General features: G+C 49.4%; 1 protein-coding gene across 4 annotated transcripts in view; it reads left to right on the top strand.

Annotated features, from left to right (window-relative positions):
• LOC101119619 (protein Shroom2) overlaps positions 1–18,790 on the top strand; it is a 147,940-nt gene that overhangs the window by 25,471 nt on the left and 103,679 nt on the right. The window lies entirely within an intron of this gene.

The raw sequence follows: 18,790 nt of genomic DNA, 5'->3' as shown, positions 1-18,790 counted from the left end.
CACTTACACTTTCATGCTGGGGTCAAGTGACAGAATGGCTTTGTGAACAATATAAAGTAATCAGTTGTAACATCTAATGTTTATTCCAAATGACTTTTCTTTCTTTTATGGCTATCAGTTTCCTTGCTTCAGATCTTTATTTCTAAGGATAACTATTTCCAGCACTTATTGAATCATTTAAACAGCGTAACAATAACAAAATCACTGCATAGATTCCCATTTTTCACAAGATCAGCAAGTTTTCAGTAACCTCAAGCAAAGGCACCAATGCATTTGACAGACGGACAGGGAGGGAAACCCAAGAAAGGGAGGATATATGTGTACGGAGAGCCGATTCAGGACTACCTTGGTGGCTCAGTGGAAAAGAATCCACCTCTAATGCAACAGACACGGTTCGATCTCTGGGTTGGGAAGATTCCCCTGGAGGAGGGCATGGCAACCCACTCCATATTCTTGCCTGGAGAATCCCACGGGCAGAGGAGCCTGGCGGGCTACACAGTCCATGGGGCCGTAAAAATTCAGACACGACTGAGTGACTCAGCACAGCACTGAGAGCTCTCTGCAAAACTCAGAAAATTCAGTCCATCAGGTGAGAGGGTCCCCAGGTACCATGACAGATGTGATATTCAGAGCCCAAAAGGAGGCATGTTTTCAGCCAGGGCAGGGAGATGGGGGTCCAGGTTTGGCTGGGCTCTGGAGGCCACGGGGGTCCTGGGAAGGGAGGGGGCAGCCTCTGTGCTGAGGCTGCAGTTGAGGGAACTTCAGACAGAGAGGTGGGACGGTGAGGTGTATTTTGGGGTACCAACTTAGCAGTTGCAGACCTGGGAGTTGCTGGGGTAAATGCTTTTCAGGGGGCCGTTCTCCAGGTGGAGGGGAGGGATCTCTGAACCAGCAGTGATTTCCTCTTCAAGGAGCTTGTCAGAAATGCAGAATATCAGGCCTGCTCACCCCCCTGCTGCTGCAGACACTTGAGAGGCCCTGGGCGGGGGGACTCCGCGAGGTGCCCTCAAGTCCCCTCCAGAGGCTCGTGTTGGTGGTTCAAGTTTGGGAACCTCAGCCGTATATTCTGTCTCTGATTTGTTCCTCACACCTGCTCTGTAGAAGCCCTTTTTACTTTTAAACCTGTTAGAGTTGAGGCAGTCTTGCTTCTCTGGGTCCCCACTGATGGAAATGGAGGCTTGGGCATCTGTTGGTCAGGGTAGCCATGTTGGTGGATGGTGGCGCAGGAGCTGGCTGGGTGCCCCGAGGCTCAGCATTCAAGCTCCAGGACTTGGGGAGCCCTGTCGCGAAGTTGGTGAACCCCAAGTCTCTCATCACCTCTGCCACCTCTCCTTCTGGAGCTTACAGGGTGAAACGAAAGGTGAGGTATGAAAGTGTGCAGTTGGTGTTCATAGGTGTCAGTTCAGTCCAGTCGCTCAGTTGTGTCCAACTCTTTGCAACCCCCATGGACCACAGCACACCAGGTCTCCCTGTCCATTACCAACTCCGGAGCTTGCTCAAACTCATGTCTGTTTAGTTGGTGATGCCATCCAACCATCTCATCCGCTGTCATCCCCTTCTCCTGCCTTCAGTCTTTTTCAGCATCAGGGTCTTTTCCAGTGAGTCAGCTCTTTGCGTCAGGTGGCCAAAGTAGGTGTCAGCTTTTAACTAACACTTACCGGAGCGGTGGTGGGTAGGACTTACTTTCTACTTTATGCCCGACTGTAGCACTTGGGGCTTTTTAAACAAAACCGTGGCCTGTGTATACACATACACAAGTCTGTGTGCAGAGGGTAAAGCAATTGGTTATTTCCATTTCAGCAGGCAAATAGGAGACCTCAGCAGGGGTACGGTAAAGAAGGTAGAATTCTGAGTTAGGAAATGGACCCCAAGCCCTCCTTGTGTGTTGGGGCGGGTTATTTAGTCGCTCAGTCGTGTCTGACTCTGTGACCCCATGGACTGTATAACCCACCAGGCTCCTCTGTCCATGGGATCCTCCAGGCAAGAATACTGGAGTGGGTTACTGTTTCCTCCTCCAGGGGATCTTCCCCACCCAGGAATTGAACCCAGGTCTCTCGTATTGCAGGCAGATTCTTTACCATTTGAACCGCCAGGGGAGCCTGAGTTTGTTATAATGTTGCTTCTCTTTTATGTTCTGGTTTTTTTGGCCAGAAGGCCTCTTGGGATCTTAGCTTGCTCAGGGAGCATGTTATCAGCATTCCCTACATTGGAAGGTGAAGTTCTTCACCACTGGACCATCAGGGAAGTCTCCAGATGTCTTTTTTTTCTAATATGAAAACTGAAACAGAGAACTTCAGGGTTGAGAAGCTGCTTTTGTCTGAAGATGAACCACAAATGAGGGCCTTTTCTGAAATTAACAGCTAAATCAGGAAATCTGAGTCCAATTGGAATAAATCTGGAAGTTGTGGGTGCATGCGGAGTTCTCCAGGCAGGGTGAGATCGCTCAGCGTTTACTGCTGGGCTCGGGGCTTAGGCGTTTGAGGACATATTTGGGGGATCAGGCAAGGGTGATAGTTCTTTTTTAAAAATGTTAATTATATTTGGCTGTGCTGAGTCGTCATTGCTGTGTGTGAGCTTTTCTCTAGTTGCGGTGAACAGAGGCTGCTCTCTCGTTGTGTGAAGGTTTCTCATTGCGGCGGATTCTCTTGTTGCAGGTCATGGTCTCTAGGCCCGAGAGCATCCATAGTTGCATCTCACAGGCCCCACAAGGCAGGCTCAGTGGTTGTGGCACACGGGCTTAGTTGCTTCTTGCATGTGGCATCTTCCGGGGCAGGGATCCAACCCGTGGCCCCTGCTTGTCGGGCGGATTCTTCACCACTGCACCACCAGGGAAGCCCTGATTGATGAGTTCCCAAGAGTCAGCTGATATTGCTTACCAGTACCCTCCCCGGTCTCCTTTCTCCACCTTGGTTTTGTTTGTACGGACTTGTCACTTCTTTTGTCAGCGGTTTTCTACACCCATTTTTTTCCCCCCTGCCCAGTAGGTATCATTTCTTAGTTAACCCCCTCCCTTTCTTCACATATCATCTGCAGACCCTGATGATATCTTCGAAACAAGAAGGGACTTGGGGTTACCCACTCTGCTGGGATGGAAGAAACACCCAAATCCAGAGAAGTGAAGACCGCTCCCCAGGGTCCCACCTTTGGTTTGGGGCAGGATAATGTCTTAAGTGAACAGAAGGAGGCTGAAAAGGTTTGGTTGGGAGCTGTTTCTTTAAAAAAAAAAGAATGACACAGAGTTATATAGTTACTTCTGAAGCGTTATAAAAACGTTGGTGGTGGATATTGATTAAAATAATATTCAGCCTGAGATTTCAGGGAGTTGTGCAAAATATATGCACACTTACCTCCTCTGAGTCTCTTTATTATGTGGCATCTTTTTTTCCAGTTAAAATTTTGTGGGATGTTAGTTCCCTGACTAGGAGTTGAATCTGGGCCCTCGCGAGTGAAACTGCTAAGTGCTAACCACTGGACCACCAGGGAATTCCTGGGTGTTTTTTTAAGACTTTTGCTTTTGTACTTAAGTTGCTCAGTCCTGTCTGACTGTTTGCGACCCCATGAATCACAGCACACCAGGCCTCCCTGTCCATCACCAACTCCTGGAGTTCACTCAAATTCATGTCCATCTAGTCGGTGATGCCATCCAGCCATCTTATCCTCTGTCATCCCCTTCTCCTCCTGCCTTCAGTCTTTCCCATCATCAAGGCCTTTTCCAATGAGTCAGTTCTACACATCAGGTGGCCAAAGTATTGGAGTTTCAGCTTCAGCATCAATCCTTCCAATGAATATTCGGGGTTGATTTTCTTTAGGATGGACTGGTTGGATCTCCCTGCAGTCCAAGGGACTCTCAAGAGTCTTCTCCAACACCACAGTTCAAAAGCATCCAGTCTTCAGCACTCAGCTTTCTTTATACTCCAACTCTCACATCCCTACATGACCACTGGAAAACCATAGCTTTGACTAGATGGACCTTTGTCGGTGAAATAATGTCTCTGCATTTCAATACGTTGTGTAGGTTTGTCATAGCTTTTCTTCTAAGGAACAAGCGTCTTTTAATTTCATGTCTGCAGCCACCATCTGCAGTGATTTTGGAGCCCAAGAAAATAAAGTCTGCCACTCTTTGCATTGTTTCCCCATCTATTATTTTTCCCCTTCTTGCGGAGAGCTTGTCGTTACGGAAAGCTGGATGGATCCCTTCAGCCCTGGAAATAGCTCACTGATGGAAACAGAACAATCCCAATATTTACTGTAAATATGGTGACCTATAGTGCTTTTGAACTGTGGTGTTGGAGAAGACTCTTGAGAGTCCCTTGGACTGCAAGGAGATCCAACCAGTCCATTCTAAAGGAGATCAGTCCTGGGTGTTCTTTGGAAGGCATGGTGCTGAAGCTGAAACTCCAGTACTTTGGCCACCTCATGCGAAGAGTTGACTCATTGGAAAACACTCTGATGTTGGGAGGGATTGGGGGCAGGAGGAGAAGGGGACGACAGAGGATGAGATGGCTGGATGGCATCACCGACTTGATGGACGTGAGTTTGAGTAAACTCCGGGAGTTGGTGGCCTGGACAGGGAGGCCTGGTGTGCTGCGATTCATGGGGTTGCAAAGACTGAGCAACTGAACTGAACTGATGGTGCTTTCTACTAGGTCCAAACTGGGGAGTTGGAGAGCTTCAAGTGCAGCTCCTTTTTTAATCCCCTGACAGGTGACCTCGGGTAAAACGTCTCACGTGCACTTTGTGGTTGATTGGAGGACCCGGAGTCCGTAGGAAGGAGGGGTGGATCGTACTGTCCCATGTAGTTGTGCAGGTGGCAGATGACTGGGCATCAGTCTGTCTGTCTCCCCGCTTCCAGCCCTCTCCTCTTCCTGGGCTCCAGTGCCTTCATCCACCCCACCTCTTTTTTTTTCTTGACAGGCGACCTCAGGTAAAATAGCTCACTACTTGCCTCGGTTTATGCATGCGTGCTCTGTCGTGTCTGACTCTTTGTGACCCATGGACTGTAGCTCCCCTGCCAGGCTCCTCTGTCCATGGGATGTCCCCAGACAAGAATCCTGGAGTGGGTTGCCATTTCCTACCCCAGGGGCTCTGCCTGACCCAGGGATTGAACTTGTGTCTCCTACGTTGGCAGCTGGATTCTTGACCACTGAGCCACCTTGGAAAGGCCTCAGTTTGCTCATCTGTAAAATGGGTGGAAAACCCTCCCTGTGCTCTTGTTTCCGGGACCCAGAGGGCCGCCTGATGTGTTTGCCTGACACACAGGCAGTGCTCAGGGGATTGGAGCCTGAAACCACGAGGCATGGGGGCTGTCTCTGATCCTCATTTGTGTGTCTGTCTTCCCTCACTGCTGGCTCCTTCCTTGCTTGCCTCTGTTTTCCTTTCCCTCCTCCCCTTCCTCTCTGTCCCTCCTCCTCCCCCGAACTTTCTTCTGCAGGTTTCAGTAAGTGTGTGTCATCTCCACGCTAGATAATGCCCGGTTTCAAGTGCCTGCTGCAGTGACTTTTGGTAAACTGAGAGTTGTGCGTCCATTCCGACCATCCAGTGATTCAGAACACTCATCTAAAAAAGGTCCTTGTGCCCATTCAGGTGGCGCTAGTGGTAAAGAACCCACCTGCCAGTGCAGGAGATGCAAGAGATGTGGGTTCGATCCCTGGGGTGAGAAGATTCCCCTGAAGAATGGACAGGCTACCCACTCCAATATTCTTGGGCTTCCCTTGTGGCTCAGATGGTTACGAATCCACCTGCAATGAGGGAGACCTGGGTTCGATCCCTGGGTCAGGAAGATTCCCCTGGAGAAGGAAATGGCAACCCACTCCAGTGTTCCTGCCTGGAGAATCCCATGGACAGAGGAGCCAGGCGGGCTGCAGTCCACGGGGTCACAAAGAGTTGGATGCAACTGAAGCGATTGAGCAGTGTGAGCATGCACACCCATGTATTCGTTCATTCACACATCCATTCATGCCGCGGTCCCACCCCAGCTGCAGGCAACCAGGGCTCTCCGCTCCGACTCTCTGGATTCGCCCATTCTGGACACTTGATATAAACGGGTTCTGTGGGAATCATATAAAAGGTACTATCTGTGGCCTTTTGCGTCTGGCTTCATTCCTTCCGGCTGATGTTGTGAAGGTTTAACCAGTGTCGTAGCCTGTGTCAGTCATTCATTGCCTTTTCTTGTTGAACAGGAGCCCGTGGTGTGGACAGACTGCATTTGTTCATTCATTCATTCATTCATTCACCAGCTGGTGGGCGTTCTCTCCGTTCCCTGTGTGTGATCCCCTCTGCCAAACTCTCCATGTGGGCGTGTCTCCACTTCCTGTGGAACTGGGGGCGTGGTCAGGCTCTGTGGGCGGGGTGGGGCGTGGTCAGGCTCTGTGGGCGGGGCGGGGCGGGGTTGGATTGGGGGACAGGCAGCTCAGTCCTTTCCTCCGACTGCCTGCCAGTTCCATTACTTGCGAGCAGGCCTTCTAGACAATGTCACAATCGCGTTGGGAAAAATTTGTAAGACCAAATATTTGAAAAATGCGTTCTGTGTTGTGTCTGCCTGACCCTCAGGAAGCACCTCTGAATTCCTGTAACGTGAAGGAAAATTCCCTGACTCTGTCAAGCTGACAGCTCAGTGGAGACAGGCTTTGGGAGGCATCGTTGGTGGATCATACTTCTTAGGATAAAGCGCACAGCGTGCGTGTCTGATCCTGCCTGTGCGAGTGTGGAATGTGTGCGGCTTGTGGAGGCGGGTCTTGGGGTGTCTGGGGGGTGGGGGGTGCCTGTAGACTGAATGTCTCCTGCTCCCCTGCTGTGCCTTCTCTGCAGCGAGGAGTGGGGCCCCCCGTGGTCACGAACACTGTATCCCCTAGTCTTGGTCCTCCACAACAAGGGGCCTCAAGCAAGTCCCCAGCCTGGGTTGGTGGGTGACACTTGTCTCCGGGCTGTGAATCAGGCCACTGGGAGATGGTGGGCACGATTCGTTAGTAGATGCATGGGAACTGGGAAGTCCCGGACGCTTGCTAGGGGACCAGGGGTGCAGAAGAGGGGTTGGGGTGAAGTGGTGGGCTGCCTGGAGTTGACCTTGTACTCATCACAGCTGTAAACTGCTTTTATTCTGATTGGTCGTGACTTGAGGGCTTCCCAGGTAGCACCAGTGGTAAAGAACCAGCCTGCCAAAGCAGGAGACGTAAGAGAGGTGGGTTAGATCCCTGGGTCAGGAGGATTCCCCTGGAGAAGAGCATGGCCCACCCACTCCAGTATTCTTGCCTGGAGAGTTCTGTGGACAGAGGAGCCTGGTGGGCTACAGTCACAAAGAGTCGGACACGACTGGATCGACTTAGGCTGCACGGGTGCCTTGAGGGGGCCTGGGGGTGTCCAAAGCCTGAAGCGTGAGTCTAGTTTTGACCACTGGGGAAGGGCGTAGAGTCATTTGTGTGTTTGCAAGTTTCCACACGAGCAGGCAGCTCTTCCTGGAACATCCTCTGTTTCTTCTGAAAACTCTTTTTAAAAAAGTGTATTTAATTAATCTACTTGACTGCGCTGGGTCTTAGTTGCAGCATGTGGCATCTAGTTCCCTGACCAGGGGTTGAACCCCGGGGGCTCCTGCACTGGGAGCACGGTCTTAGCCACTGGACTCCCAGGGAAGCCCCTCTTCGGAAAACTGTCACGTCAAGTCTAGTGCAAGCCTAAGCCTTCAAGAGTGAAACAAGCAAGCCAAACCAAAACAGACAAAAAAACAAGCCGAAAGGAAGCAAAACCTTAGAGAACATTAACACATCTTTCCCGTCCTGCCTCAGTGTAGTTTGGAGAACGTCCGTGTGGGATGGTCAGAGAGGGCTCTCTCTGCTTTGTCCTGAAGCTGTCTGGGCCCTGGGACCTCAGGGGAGCAGTTGGCCCCTGAGATGCAACACGAGTCTTCTGTGGAGGGGAAACGGGAGACGGAGCCGAGGGATGGATGCGTGGAACGGGCAGCCTTTTTGAGACTGAAATTTCACCAGGTGGCTCCCGGTGTTGAGATCGCCGTACAGAGAGCACGGTGTCAGGTTCCACCCAAAGAGTGATGCTTTCTTGTCACTTCCCTAGGTGTGCCCGAGGCTGGCAGCCTTTGCCCACCTGCTGGGCCCATGGGTGCTGGGTTTCTATAGCAACGTCCAGGCCAGGGTTGGGGGAGGGTTTTCTGCGGGTCACCTGCTGTGGATTGGGTTGCGGTGTTTTCAAGCGATGAGTTTCCTGGCTGCGGTCTGGAATCTGGCCAGAAAGGAAACCTTGTGTGTTCATCTGAGGTTTGAGAGCTTCCCCCCGCTCAACCCCTGCAGAAAACAAGTGACTGAGGGTGAGTCTTTGAAAACCACAGCTGGCATTCCTAGGGCCTTCTGTGCTTCCTAATGGCTTTGCAACCCAACCACCAGGCCTTGCAGACGCCCTTGGAGAGGAATTCTCTCCGCACCCTTAGCCAGGTCCCCCATACCCACCCCGCCTCACTGCAAGTTCTTGACCAGGGATCGGACCCGCACTCCATTAGAAGAGCAGGGGTCTTAACCACTGCACCGCCAGGGAAGTCCCAAGTGGAATTCTTCTGGAGGGCTTTAAGGGGCCTTGTTGTGACTCTAGATCCTACCGTACCGCACAGGGAAGCGGATTCCGTATCCTGTGAAAACCGTAATGGAAAAGAATATAGAAAAAAAAAACCCCAAAACACCTATATGTGTATAACTGAGTCACTTTGGTCTACACAGAGATTAGCACAATGTTGCAAATCAGCTATATGTCAATAAAATTTTAAAAAAAGATTTCTTTCAAGACTTTAAGGGGAATTCCCCAGTGATGTGGTGGTTAGGACTCTGAACGGTCACGGCCCCGGTCTGGGTTCAGTCCCTGGTTCGGGACCTGAGATTCTGTAAGATAAGTGGTTCAGTTCAGTCGCTCAGTCGAGTCCGACTCTTTGCGATAAGATAAGTGATACAGCCAAACAATAAGATAAAAGGCTTGAAGGAACAGAATTCAGTTGAATGAGTCAATGGAGGTTTCATTTTTTTTGTTTGTTTGTTTTGGTATCATGTGGGAAAGATTGAGGGCAGGAGGAGAAGGGGACGACAGAGGATAAGATGGTTGGATGGCATCGCCGACTCAATGGGCATGGGTTTGGTAGACTCCGGGAGTCGGTGATGGACAGGGAGGCTTGTGGTTCATGCTGTGGACAGTGCTGTGGTTCATGGGGTCGCAAAGAGTCGGACACGACTGAGGAACTGAACTGATAATATATATATAGAAGTGTTAGGCTCCTCTTCCCATGGGATTCTCCAGGCAAGAAGCCTAGAGTGGCTTGTCGTTTCCTCCTCCATGGGATCTTCCGGACCCAGGGATCGAACTCAGGTCTGTTGCATTGCAGGTGGATTCTTTACCATCTGAGCCACCAGGGAAGCACAAGAATATACTGGAGTGGGTTGCCATTCCCTTCTCCAGGGGAATCTTCCCAACCCAGGGATCGAACCCATGTCTCCTGCATTGGCAGGTGGATTCTTGACCGTCTGAGCCAGCAGGGAGTTGCTTATGTATATATATATGTGTGTGTATATATATATATATGTATACATGCATGTATTTTAACACATGAATGTATGTAAGTAGAATGCCCACATAAATGTTTCCGAAGCTGTCAGCTTCAGAAGGCTGAGTAGCAGCCACCTCCAGAAAGTGCCGTCTCACTGTATCTTCCCAGTTTCCTCCTCCAGCCTCGTCCCCCAGCCCCGAAGCCAGCCCGCTTTCTGCCCCTTTGGGTCAGCTTGTGTCTTCCGGAAAGTGAAAGTGAAGTCGCTCAGTTGTGTCCAACTCTTTGTGACCCCATGGACTGTAGCCCACCAGGCTCCTCCATCCATGGTATTCTCCAGGCAAGAATACTGGAGTGGGTTGCCATTTCCTTCTCCAGAGGATCTTCCCGACCCAGGGATTGATCCCAGGTCTCCTGAATTGCAGGCAGACGCTTCAACCTCTGAGCCACCAGGGCTGTGTCTTCTGGAATTTCATATAAATGGACTTTTTGGTTGGTACTTACCCCTGCCTGGCTGCTCTCACTGAATAATTATTTGAGATTTTTTTCTCCCATGTTGATGATTATACTGGTAGTTCATTTGTCTTTTTGGCTGAGTGGTTCCTGCACTGCATTGTAGGTTACACGGCGGTGGAAATGTATGTATATTTTAATATTAGAGGATGATCTTTAGAAATGGTTGAAAGAACTGCTGAGAACAGAGCCTACTTTACATGTGTGTGAAGGCTTGCCGCTCTTGATGGAGGGCGAGAAGGGCACCTCTGCCTCATCCAATTCCCTGGTTTATTTACAATGCCAAGAGCTCAAACCTCAAGGTTGACTTAACCTTCCCAGTTTAGACAAGAGCTGTTTTTCTACCACGTTGGAGGTCATTGGAGACCTTCATTTTATCCCCAGCAGGAGAACAGAGGAAGGGTTTTTAAAATTAATTATTATTTGTTTGTTTATTTTTTAATTGATTTTTTTATTGAAGGATAATTGCTTTACTCACGCTTTACTCAAAATTCACTCAGGTCCATCGAGTCAGTGATGCTATCCACATGTCATCCTCTGTCGTCCCCTTCTCCTCCTGCCCTCAGTCTTTCCCAGCATCAGGGTCTTTTTCAGTGAGTGGGCGTCTTCTCATCAGGTGGCGGAAGTAGTGTAGCTTAAGGTGAAGGTAAGGTAAGGTGAAGTCGCTCAGTTGTGTCCGACTCTTTGCGGCCCTTTGGACTGTAGCCTACCAGGCTCCTCCGTCCATGGGATTCTCCAGGCAAGAATACTGGAGTGGGTTGCCATTTCCTTCTCCAGGGGATCTTCCCGACCCAGGGATCGAATCCAGGTCTCCCGCATTGGAGGCAGACGCTTTAACCTCTGAGCCACCAGGGAAGCCCATTGGAGCTTGAGACTCGGGATTAAAGCCCGCCGCTCCATATTGGCGGAGAAGGCAATGGCACCCCACTCCAGTACTCTTGCCTGGAAAATCCCATGAGCAGAGGAGCCTGGTAGGCTGCAGTCCATGGGGTCGCGAAGAGTCAGACACGACTGAGTGACTTCACTTTCACTTTTCACTTTCATGCATTGGAGAACGCAATGGCAACCCACTCCAGTGTTCTTGCCTGGAGAATCCCAGGGATGGGGGAGCCTGGTAGGCTGCTGTTTGTGGGGTCGCACAGAGTCGGACACGACTGAAGTGACTTAGCAGCAGCAGCAGCAGCTCCATATTGGGAGTTTGTAGCCACTGAACCACCAGGAAGTCCCTGGTGGAAGGTTGCTAGGTGACCCTTAAGGGGAGTGATGCCGGTTTGGGAGGAGAACACAGTTCTTCACAGAGCCTTGCACACCCACTGCAGGTGCCATTCCCAAGCCCTCCTGCTATGCTAGTGTCTGTTTTAAAAAATTGAAAGAATGTCTGTAGATCCACTTAAAGGCAGTCTTTCATGCAGAAAATACTCTCAATTGAACTCCTGGGAATAGTTGATTGCTATCTTAAATTCTTGTGACTATGTATTAGATAACAAAAATTTGTGAACCTCGGGGTTAAAATCTGCTGTTTGCACAGTTGCTGGGTGAAAACACATTCAGAAATCTTTGCAGATACTTAGCCCGTGGAGTAGTCTGCAGCAGTTCAAGGCTATGAGGAGTTTATAGGAGGGCAGGTGGTTATAACAGTGTAAAATTGCGTGTGCAACGTAGACCATGATGCTGGGGAAGATTGAGAAGAAGGGGGCACCAGAGGGTGAGATGGCTGCATCACTGACTCAATGCACATGAGTCTGAACAAATTCCAGGAGATGGTGAAGGACAGGGAAGCCTGGTGTGCTGCAGTCGACGGGGCCACAGAGAGTCAGACGCAACTCAGCGACTGCGCAACAATGTAGGAAGAAAACAAAAGTCCAGTAAGATGTTACGTGTTTGTCTTTTGATTGCATAATATCGGTGAATTCTCTGCTCTCCTTATTTCTTTATGTATTTATATTTAAATACATATATTTATGTATTTAAAATTTTTCTGTAGTGAATAATAATTTTTTTTAATACTTATTTTGGAACCGTGCTGAGTCTTAACTACAGCATCTGGAATCTAGTTCCCTGAGCAGGAATTGAACCTTTACCGTCTGCATTGGGAGCTCCAGAGTCTTAGCCACTGGACCACCAAGGAAGTCCCCTGGATACTAATTTTTAAGAAAGCAAAGATGTATTGTACACATATTGGCACAACTGGGCCTTCCCAACTAAGAGTTCCTTGCAGATGGACAGATTCTCTCTTTAAAAGTGAATATGGTTAAAATGTGTATGCAAGGATTTTTTTTTTTTTATGATACAGGAAATAACTGTAGTATAAATTATCATATACACCTTTGATGTGTTTGCTGCCTTCTCCCTTTGGCCGATGTCATAAATGATGAAAATCCCATGGCGTTTCCAGCTGCGGCCAGAGTGAATTCCTAGGGAGGGAAAGGGGAGTCGACAGGAGACGAGAAGCAGGGAGAGAAGGTGGGACAATGCTTCCTCTTTCTCTGGTCTTCTGTGTACCAGACATAGGAGGCTCCCTGCACCATCCTGCACCCCCCAAGGTCAATACTCCCCTCCTGACCCGAGGCCACCCAGCTGATCAGGGGCACTGGCAGTAGAGTCTGAGTTGCCCCAGTGTTTGCTGGAGACATTGCTGGGTACGACTCAGTAATCAAGCCCCATGAGTTATGTGCACAAAAAACCAGAGCCTTTTCAATAACGGGCTACAGTCATTGAATCCGATATCCCGATGCTGTGTGTGTATGTTTCTGCATGGGATGGGAACTTGGCTTTTTTTTTTTTTTTTTTTTTTGCCCTGGACTATATCCAGTAGTGTGTGGGATCTTAGTTCCCCAACCAGGGATTGAACTCCATGTCCCAAGCAAAGAGCCACCAGACTACCAGGAAAGTCCTGACAACTTCTTTCGTAAACATTCTGTGCTGTAAAATGCCCATTACTTATGACTTCCTGAGATTCTTTATGCTCTTCTTAAAGCAAAGTACATTTAGGGAGTTTGGACCTTTCTTAATCTTGACCTAGCATTCCGCTTGATGACTGGTAACGTGTTTAAAGGAATTCCGCAAGGGTCCCTGTGGAATTTTGAGTGGTTTGTGAAAATCTCCTCATACTAGTCCTTGGAATGCGGGCAGCCAGACGCCTGTCCTGGGGTCTTTTGTAGAGAATTGTCGCTGCTGGGGGGCGGAGGGGGTGACTTTTAGTCCTAAACTCTTAACCATGGTGGGCCCTTAACGGGGCATGGAGCCCCCCTTCTGGCTGAGTCTGAAGGTGGCATGTCATCTAATGGCGCTCACACCCTTTGGTTCATTCCAAGCTTTCAGGGGCTCCCATCATGAGGAAGGCTACAGAAGCTGGCAGGATTCTCTCTGGCCCTGAGGTTTCTGGTCTTTCAGTTCAGTTCAGTTGCTCAGTGGTGTCCGCCTCTTTGCGACCCCATGGACTGTAGCACGCCAGGCCTCCCTGTCCATCACCAACTCCCGGAGTTTACCCAAGTTCATGACCATCAAGTTGGTGATGCCATCCAGCTATCTCATCCTCTGTCGTCCCCTTCTTCTCCCGCCTTCAATCTTTCCCAGCATCAGGGTCTTTCCAGTGAGTCGGCTCTTGGCATCAGGTGGCCAAAGGATTGGAGCTTCAGCCTCAGTATCACTGTTTGTTTTTCTTTTAACATATGTGGTTTTGGTTTTGGTAATGTTACTTGTATTCAGAAAAGTGACCCCGAAATGATAAACAGCTGGGTGGATTTTCATGGGATCAGCCACTGTCTAGTGTGACCCACTGTCTAGATCAAGAAGTGGAACATTCCTATCTCTGTTCTAAAAATGTCCTAGTCTTCCAGAGGTCCCCCTGCATCTCCCATTGAAGGTACCGCTGTCTTGACTGTTTCATTCCCCAGATCAGCCGCTCTTAGACCTTTATGTAAGTGGAATAATAGCACACTCCTTTGCATCTGGTGTCTTTTTCGCTCAGTCTTTGGTGAGATTCGCTCCTGATCTTGCCGGTGGCAGTCCTGGTCCGTTGTCCTCTGTTGAACTTTAGTGTTTCTCTTTCTAAGGGTACTGGTGGAAATTCTTAGTGGCTTCGACCTTGTTGTGGTCCTTTACGTCCTTCCCCGGAGACAAGCTGTCTTGCACAAAGATTGGTCATCTATGTCCCCTTAGAGCCTGTGCCTGGCTGCTCTTGCGGTTGGTGTCTGCCTTCCAGAAGATTCATTGTTGTCCACAGCCGCGAAGTGACAGTCCCACTAGAGCCTTTGGAGTTAATGCGAGCTGCTGCTGTGTGAAGGTATGGAGGTCGTGGGCCCTCAGAGATGAAGACTGCTCTCTAGGCCACGTCAGCTTCCCACTCCAGCTGTCAGAAGATGGCCTTGGACCTGTGGGATGTCCTCACTTGGATTTCTGAAGGCTGTTTACCGTGTTTATGGTTTTTCTAGTGGTCATCTGTGGATGTGAGAGTTGTACCATAGAGAAGGCGGAGCACGGAATAATTAATGCTTTTCAACTGTGGTGTTGGAGAAGACTCTTGAGAGTCCCTTGGACTGCACGGAGATCCAACCAGTCCATCCTAAAGGAAATCAACTGGGAATATTCTTTGGAAGGACTGAAGCTGAAGTTCCAGTACTTTGGCCATGTGATGTGAAGAGCTGATTCATTGGGAAAGACCCTGATGCTGGGAAAGATTGAAGGCGGGAAGAGAAGGGGATGATAGAGGATGAGATGGTTGGATGGCATCACTGACTCAATGGACATGAGTTTGAGCAAGCTCCGGGAGTTGGTGATGGACAGGGAGGCGTGGTGTGCTGCAGTCCATGGGTTGCAGAGAGTCAGGCAAGATTTAGCGACTGAACAACAACTGTGTTTATGGTTCTGTGCTTGTGTCGACTTCAGCTCAGTGTTGTTGAACCAAACAATCTTGTAGAGTAAGTCCAGCATGCCGGAGTGATAGCATTGCAAGCCAAGGGCAAGGAATGGGACCTTGAAATTGTACATGCATCTCTTGGCCCATCACTGGTCAGGACGTTTGGTTTGGCCACGAGATAGTGCTTGGGGTGTGATGGTCATGTTGGGGGGCTTTGGGGCTGCCTCCTGGTCTTCTGGGTGAGAAGTCTTATTTCCTAAGCCATGGTGCGGTGAGAAGCAGCATGCACCAAAGGACTGTAGGAATTTTCGGGAGAGGAAGTCACAATAACCGTGTGAACCCAGACGTGGCGGGAACATAGCAGAGTACTGCCAAGGGGCTCAGCACAGATGGACGTGAGAGACTCAATGTCCCGGGGGCGTCTGCATACCGAGGAGTTGGTGAAAGCGATACGAGCGGGCTGCGGGAGGCATCTGGTAAAAGATTTACCCGGAGAACAGCTTCCCTGCTGGTCCAGTGGCTAAGACTCTGTGCTCTCAATACAAGGGGACACAGGTTCGATTACGGGTTAGGGAATTTAGATCCCACATGTCACGGCTAAGACCCAGTGCAGCCAAATAAATAAGTAAATATTTCTTTGAAAAAAAAAAAGCAAGTTTTGTTGGGTGAAAAACTGATCCAATATCCAGTTGTATAAAATACGCTGTTCCTAAGAAGTCCATGGGCCAAGGCGTGGCCAGTCCCAAAATGAGTGTTCTCTGGGGGTTTGTTCTCATCGGTGTTCTTGTCCTCAGAAGGTGATTAGGGGGCCTGCTTGTGTTAACTTCGGTGTGCACACGGCTGTAGCAAAGCCCGCTTTTCCATTTTCAGTGTTGCCTTGTTTGGGTCTTTTTTTTTTCTCCTCTTGCAGACAGCACGAGAGTTGCCCCCACCCTCCTTTTTTTGAATCCATTCTGACAAACTCTGCTTTTTATTTTTATTTACTTTTGGCCACTGTGAGCCCCACTGTGAGCCCCCATGCAAGATCTTAGTTCCATGACAGGATTGGAATCCGTGTTCCTGCCTTGGGAGCACAGAGTCTTTATTGTTATTTATTTATTTTGGGGCTGTTTTCCATCTTTGTTGCTGCTCGGGCCTTTTTTTTTGGCCTGTAATTGGGGCAGGTGGTGACTACCCTCTAGTTGCGGAACATGGGCTTCCCATTGCGGTGGCTTGTCCTGTCGCAGAGCCTGGACTCTGGGGCACACAGGTTCAGTAGTTACAGCTCCCAGGCTTTGTTGCTTCAAGGCATGTGGGATCTTCCGGGACCAAGGGATCAAATCCCTGTCTTGTGCATCGGCAGGCGGATTCCTTACCACTGAGCCACCAGGGAAGCCTGGGAGCAAAAGAGTCTTAAGCCACTGGATTACCATGGAAGTTCCCACCTTTTTCTTTCTAGAGATTTCTTCCATTCAACTTACTTGAGTCCCTGTGACTTGATCAGTTTAAAAACACTGCTCCTCTTTTAATTTCTGGCATCTGTAGCCTGCATATCTCCTGAGCACAGGGAAGGACTGGAAGCAGGAGTATATTGTGGGGTTGAAGGACTTCTGTTCTAAGGAGGTTAACCCCACCCAGGCCTTTGCAGCACGTCTTCAGGGTTCCAGATGAGTCCACGTTTGGTGAGCTGAATTCAAGGTAGCTTTGCGTGACCTTGCCTTTGTCTTCAACCCTGACTGCAGAAATGTGGTTGTTCTGGTTCTCAAACTTGACCTTTACACTGAACCATTTGAAGAGGCTTGTTGTCAAAATGCTCCACACAAAGCCTTGCTTGTTGGTTCTGAGTATGGTGGGGATGGCCACTCAGTCATACACCGTTTGGGGTCTTTGTTCAGAAAATAGGTGAGCCCTTTCCATAAGCTGGGCTACCCAGGTGGCGCTAGTGGTAAAGAACCTACCCACCAATGCAGGAGATGTAAGGGACATGGGTTCCTCTGGAGAAGGGAATGACAACCCACTCCAGTATTCTTGCCTGGGAAATTCCATAGACAGAGGAGCCTGGTGGGCTACAGTCCATGGGATCAAAAAGAGTCAGACACATCGGAGTAACTAACACTTTCCCATAACCCAGGTTCAGTGCTGGAAGGTTTGAGGAGACTTCTAGGAAGAGGGTTTGGTTCTGATGTGAGTGAAAGTCGCTCAGTCGTACCCGACTCTTTGCAACCCCATGGACCATGGAATTCTCCAGGCCAGAATACTGGATTGGGTAGCCTTTCCCTTCTCCAGGGGATCTTCCCAACCCAGGGATGGAACCTAGGTCTCCCACATTGCAGGCAGATTCTATACCAGCTGAGCCACAAGGGAAAGCCCAGGAATACTGGAGTGGGTAGCCTTTCCCTTCTCCAGGGGATCTTCCCAACCTGGAGATCAAACCCAGGTCTCCCGCATTGCAGGTGGATTCTTTACCCACTGAGCCAAGGGAAGCCCTCTTATGTGGGTATATCATCACAAAGCAGCCTCACTTCGAAATTTGTGTCCTGACCTCGGCGGTCGGCTGTTATTTCAGAGCTGACCATCAGGATGTTTGTTTTAGTAGTCAACCCAAAGGAAGCCAGGACAAACCTGATTTTCTTTCATTGACCTCAGGGGCTGTTCATTTAAAAACTGCCCATTAAATTATGTGCTCAAATGAGTGTATAGTTGCCAGTCTCATACCATACAGATATCGTGTGGTTCCGTTAAGTGCAGAAGGCCATTGCATCTCATTCTCAGGGTTTTGTTTAAGTGAATTAGATGAGTTCACATCAGTGAAGCGTAAGTGATATCAGTGTCTAGCCATCTATCAAGATGGAAGATACACATGCTTGTAATAGATGCTGAGTGCCTTTAATGATACAGATTTAAACCAAGTTCTCTGTCTGCCTGGGATGGCTGTAGACAGGAAGGCACTGTGTTCCACATGCTTACATTTCCCCTCTGTTTTCGATTTTCTTCTTTTATAAAGACTTTTTTTTTTTTAAAATATGGACCATTTTTAACATTCTTTATTGAATTTGTTGCAGTATTGCCTCTGTTTTTTTTTTCTTCTGGCCATGAGGCATATGGGATCCTAGCTCCCCGACCAGGGATCAAACCCGCAACCCCTGTGTTGGAAGCTGAAGTTTTAACCACTGCACCACTCTGTGCTGCTTTTGATCTCTGTAAGTGCTGGCTTTCTTCCTTGGGCTGAGTTGCTGACCGTCTGCTACTGAGGGGAAGCACTGAGCAGGCTGCAGCAATAGAACCTGGGGTAGTCATTTTTCTCAGACTCGTTAAAGTGGCTTCGGGTTACAAAGTGAGTGGCTTGCTGACGGCTGCGGGGTGAGAGTTCATGTCCCCAGATGAGTGGACAATGGTTGGCATTTTGAGTTCCAGACTCCCATTGCCCTTCCTTGGAGCACCCTGATTTATTGATGAAAATCGCTTCCCTGTTGTTAAGTCTTGGCTTGGGGAGCCCTACCAGTCCCCATAGCCTTCAAGGGTCAGCCAGCCAGATTCCTTCACTTCGACCCCTGGAGCAACGTGAGTGGCCGTGTGAGCCCATCTCTGCCAGTGTTTTTTTGTTTTATTTTAGCTAAACTTGTATTTTGAGACCGGGCTTCCAGGTGGCACTAGTGGGAAAGAACCTCCCTGCCACTGGAGGTGACATAAGAGATACAGGTTCAGTCCCTGGATTGGGAAGATCCCCTGGAGAAGGGAATGGCAACCCACTCCAGTATTCTTCCCTGGAGAATCCCCAGGGACAGAGCAGCCTGATGGGCTACAGTCCAAGGGGTTGCAGAGAGTCAGACACAGAGTTAGTAACACACACTCACACAGACACACAGACATATATCATATATATGGCTTCGCAGGTGACGCTAGTGGTAAAG

The sequence above is a fragment of the Ovis aries genome, chromosome X, assembly GCF_016772045.2.
Source record: "Ovis aries strain OAR_USU_Benz2616 breed Rambouillet chromosome X, ARS-UI_Ramb_v3.0, whole genome shotgun sequence".
Classification (NCBI taxonomy): domain Eukaryota; kingdom Metazoa; phylum Chordata; class Mammalia; order Artiodactyla; family Bovidae; genus Ovis; species Ovis aries.
The sequence above is the reverse complement of the archived record's forward strand: the minus strand, read 5'-3'. Positions and strand labels throughout refer to the sequence as shown.